The following is a 5,696-nucleotide window of genomic DNA, read 5'->3' on the forward strand; positions in this document are numbered from 1 at the left end:
TTCCTCTTCCACAGCTTTCTCACAGTCTTTTGTTCACTCTTCCTTTAGAATAGCTGTGGAAATGGTCAGATTTGGGGTCCTTTGGTCAAGCTCTCGGGAGACCGACAAAGAAAAGAATCTTCCAGCCTCTGCATGTAACATTGCAGAATTTAACCTCCTGAAATGATGGTTCAAGGTGGATTATAGTACATTATTATTAGGAGGAAACTGATTTTCAATTTAAATGTAAATCAGGGTCTTTTTTTCAATTATTAAAATACTGTGCTACTTATGGCCGAGGAGAAATGTAATGTAATGGGCCACAAACTTTGAGAGGATCCTTTAAAATGAAGGGAAGCCAGACAGACGCCACAAAGAAGGATGAGTTATATAAAGATATGACGGAGTGAGCTCTTACTGTACAGTCTTTAATATTAAAAACAGAGGGAGATAAACATAGTTTGTTGAAGAAGCTTAAGCAAAGTGTATATTGTACAATTTCTACAAAGATTTTGTTGTCAGAGATTAAATTTGTAGATTGCAAAATTTATTTTATGCTAAGGTACATTACTATACTAAATGAACATATAAAATGAATGCTATCGTGTGTGTGTGTGTGTGTGCGTGTGTGTGTGTGTGTGTGTGTTACAATAAAGGATTGACGTTTTAGTGAAATCTGCTGAAATCTGCTGAAATCTGCTTATATATATATATATATATATATATATATATATATATATATATATATACAGTATAATATATTTTTCCTGTAATTGTAAACAACATGCAATCAATTGTCCAAAAACATTACATTCAAATGTGATGTTCTTTAAAAGTAAATAATTAGTATGCATAAATACTAATCTAGATTTTCACGTTCAAAAGGCGAAGGCGGATGATAAAACTCCTTTACACTCAATTCAATTAATTAGTATAAAGAACTAAAAAAAAACATTGTCCCCAGTATCAGCTCAAATCTAATTATTAGCACCACTGCATATTGGAGGCTAATTGAAGTGTTACTCAGTGGACTGGTGTCTCTCCCACACCATCGACCAGAGGAAGGAGAATCATCTGTTTGAATACTTACTCCTCTGGCTCTGGTGAGATGGTCTCTGATTATTTACAGCAGGGAGTCAATCAGAAAGCACAGCATGGAGGAGACATCATCTCTCAGTTTATGAATAGAAATGAATTAGCAATGTTCCTCAGCAGTGATCAGAGAAACTCCTCCACACAATGTCACAAAGCCTTTTGGACAGAGAAGCCAAATTATGTGCCGTTGACAGAATATAATTAAAAGAAGCTGCTAATTAAAAAAAAAAAAAAAAAAAAAAGTTGGTACAAGGCATAAGTTTGTAGAAGTTCGAACACTGTAAAAAGTGAAACAACCATGCCGTTTATTTAAAGTGCATTTTTATATTGACCTAATCATAAATAATGGTTTCTGGTGTAAACCTGTTTTGTTCAGTTAGTCTAAAAATAAATGCATTCTGTCTACTATATATATATATATGTTTAAAATGTTTAAAAACATTTTTCTATAATATATACAAAACATGTAAAAAATAAGGAAAAAGAAATTATAATATATACAGTACAGGTCAAAAGTTTGGAAACATTACTATTTTTAATGTTTTTGAAAGAAGTCTCTTCTGCTCATCAAGCCTGCATTTATTTGATCAAAAATACAGAAAAAAAACAGTAATATTGTGAAATATTATTACAACTTAAAATAATAGTTTTCTATTTGAATGTACTTTAAAAAAATAATTTATTCCTGTGATGCAAAGCTGAATTTTCAGCATCATTACTCCAGCCTTCAGTGTCACATGTAACATCCAGTCTATCACATGATCATTTAGAAATCATTCTAATATTCTGATTTATTATGAGTGTTGGAAACAGTTCTGTTGTCTAATATATTTGATGAATAAAAGGTTAAAAAGAACAGCATTTATTCAAAATAAAAAAAAAATCCAATAATATATATTCTAATAATATATTTTCTTTACTATCACTTTTTATCAATTTAACACATCCTTGCTGAATAAAAGTATTGATTTTTAAAAAAAAAAAAAGAAAGAAAAAAAATTACTGACCCCAAATTACTGACCAGTAGTGTATATTGTTATTACAAAATATTTATATTTAAAAAACATAGCTTCTTTTTTTTTTATTATTATTTTTTTTTTACTTTTTATTCATCAAAGTATCCTAAAAAAGTATCACATGTTCTGCTAAAGGATCATGTGATAATGATCCTAAAAATTCAGCTTTGCATCACAGAAATAAATGATAATGATTTCTAAAGGATCATGTGATAATGATCCTAAAAATTCAGCTTTGCATCACAGAAATAAATGATAATTTAAAGTATAATAAATTTAAAAACAATTATTTTAAATTGTAATAATATATCACAATATTAAATTTTTTTTCTGTATTTTTTGATCAAATAAATGCAGGCTTGATGAGCAGAAGAAACTTTTCAAAAACATTAAAAATAGTAAAGTTTCCAAACTTTTGACCTGTACTGTATATATATATGTATATTATATATTGATATATAATAATATATATATCTATAATATATATATATATATATATGGTGAAATAAGTAATTCTAAAATACCATTTAAGGAACTGTTAATGAACTATAGTAAATAATCTTATGCTCAGTGAAAGTAAACTGGGCTTCACTCAGTTGATGGCATTCAGACAGCAGATGAGGCCGAAACAACACAAAAAACCTCAAATGAGCCAAGCATTTTTGTCCGCTGAATGTGGCTCTGCAGACAGAGCGAATGAAGACTTTCCATTGGAGGGCAGCGGGGTCTTTGGGGCCATTAATCAGTCCAGAGACAGAAAGGCATGTGCTGCACCTTGGGTCTGTTTCACCACCGCATGGCGCTGACCCAAATAAAGCTCTCATTGATCCAGAAGAGCCCCCTGTAATCCCTCAGGATTACAGTCAGCTGAAAGTAACCGATATATTTGCAAACAGAAAGCTACTTACATTAAGGTCATTTTCTCCAGGAGGAAGGAGAATAAAAGGATGGAAATGATTATTGAGACACTGTGGTGGAGTATTACAGGCACACACACACACACACACACACACACACACACACAGAGATGTGAGCTGAGAGAAAGAAAGACGACAAACACACACACACACACACACTGTCACAGAAAAAAGAAGGACATAAACATCAGAAATCACAGCAGTCTGATCTGTGGAATATGAAATACTGTCTAATTAGAATGAAAAATAAATAATTTGCTAAAATAGATAGACAGACAGACAGAATAGATAGACTGATAGATAGACCCATCTTTCCTCTTCCACATCCTTCTTTACCTGGACATCTACAGTCTACAAGTCGAGGTACCAGACACTCACAATGAGCTGTACAGCAGAAACCCTTACAGACATTTTTCTGTTTCATTATTTAAGCACATAACACATCATGCATTGCTTCAGTTCATTAATGCCTAAAACAAGTTCTCAGCATCGTTGGTAAACATAAATTAATGCTTGAGGCCCAAGTGTTGAAAAGCATCTACTTGTACCAAACCTCTTTTGGTTGATTAAATGCTTTGAAGCTGATCACTTCTTTCAAATTTCAGCACAGCATTACTCAGAAACGCAAGCTTTTATCACAGAGCGGAAATGTACAAACATAAACATTTCTAGTGTTTTTGAGCAACTTAATTCAGCAACGAGAGCCCACAATATGAAGGTTGTTTGCTTCTCCTTGAGCAATGACACTCATTGTGGGGTTCATCTCATACGTTTATGAACTTCATACTGGGGATGCTAAGATGGAGCTCTTTCCCAGCATCTTAATGCGATTGTTCACACCTGTCTGCAAAGGCAGTGGTGTCCTTCAGACAAGAAGAGAGGTTTCTTCTCTGAAAATGTGATTAACATAGCCAGCCGAAACAACAAAGGAGTAATCCACACAATAAGGGCACATGCAGGAAGAGAGTAATATTATTTCCCCGTGCATACGTTCCAAAATAAACAACTGTGAAAACGGGGGGACATAATAAACTGTCAAGATGCATGATGCCACCAACTGCTTAATATATTTCAAAGATTGAGCCGACTCTGTCCTCTCCAGCCTATTCTGGAAAAGGCCCAGGACATTTCTTTATTACAAATGTAAAAATATTGTTATTATTTCTGGTGCGAGGTGGCTCAAGGAGAAATTATTATTTATTTAAAAAATGATACATGTATTGGTGCCTCACAGAAACAAATGGCATTACATTATGAAGTAACAAAGTACAAGCCCTGCGACACTGACTGTGAGATTGTAGCTGTGGTTGCTAGTAGATGCTGCTGTCGCTGGGTGTCATAATGTTATGGGTGAGCTCTGAATTTGGCTATAGCTTTTGAAAATCTGATTACAAATTATATGTATTGACAGTAAAAGTATTATTTTCTTAAAAAAAAAGCCTTACTGACCCCAAACTTTTGATTAGTAACATATTGAATTGCCTACATTTATTATTTTCTAACAATATTTAGATATTTAAATAACAGTATTTGTTTTCCTCCATATCAAACACTGTCTCCTGAAATTTAAAGGTATATCCACCCCAAAAATGAAAATTTTGTCATTAATCACTTACCCCCATGTCGTTCCAAACCCGTAAAAGCTCCGTTCGTCCACATCACTGTATGCTGTGTATGCTCTTTTGTGTCATCCATGCCACAAGGATGCACTTTTTTATTTCAAATCAAAGCTAAATACATGTAGAAACAGTGCATCCTTGTGGCGCAGATGATACAGAAGAGCATACACAGCATACGGTGATATGGAGAGACACAGAGGAGACCGCTGACAAAGGAATTGTTGAATAAAGTTGTTATTTGTGTTTTCTTCGCCTACAAAAAGTGTTCCCGTCGCTTCATATAACCTAGAATAGTATTCTGATGACGACTTTCATACCTTATATGGACCTTGACACTATTATTTACTTGGCAGTCTACGGGACAGTCACAGGCCTCCAGGTTTTCATCCAAAATATCTCAAATTGTGTTCTGAAGACGAACTGAGCTTTTATGGGTTTGGAACAACATGGGGGTAAGTGATTAATGACAAAATTTTCATTTTTGGGGTGGAGTATCCTTTTAACTGTCTGGGCTATTAATATGAGTCCACTGAAATCTTCAACTTCACTCATGCGCGAAACAAATACTGAAGTGATTTTGGTGGTTTATTTTATGGATCCATCTTCACAGTAACAACCTCCAGTTTCTGAACACAATAAATTTGAATGAAAAGTCATATCACAAAAACAACCAATTATTAAAACCCAAATTAAAATTTCAAATAAAGAGAACACATTAAACAGAGGGTTCATGTTTATAACAGCATGTGACATGACATACATTCCAGCATGTGACATGACATACATTCCACTGTCTCAGTGACATATTTAAAACAAAAGATACTATGTTGAAATTCAAATGGAGGAGAAAAGGGTAGCTATTCATGCTGATGACCCCAAAGTGTAAGGGGCCATGTCTGGTAAATCTAATGGGATGCCCTGTTGTTGTGGTATAAAAAAAAAAAATAAAAAAAAATTCCTTTTTGTTGTTTGCATTCAGAAATGAAGTCGGATACAGTAATAAATAAATACAAACATACATAAATGTTTGTGTGTGTGTGTGTGTGTGTGTGTGTGTGTGTGTGTGTGTG

Source organism: Cyprinus carpio, unplaced genomic scaffold, assembly GCF_018340385.1.
Source record: "Cyprinus carpio isolate SPL01 unplaced genomic scaffold, ASM1834038v1 S000006481, whole genome shotgun sequence".
Classification (NCBI taxonomy): Eukaryota; Metazoa; Chordata; class Actinopteri; order Cypriniformes; family Cyprinidae; genus Cyprinus; species Cyprinus carpio.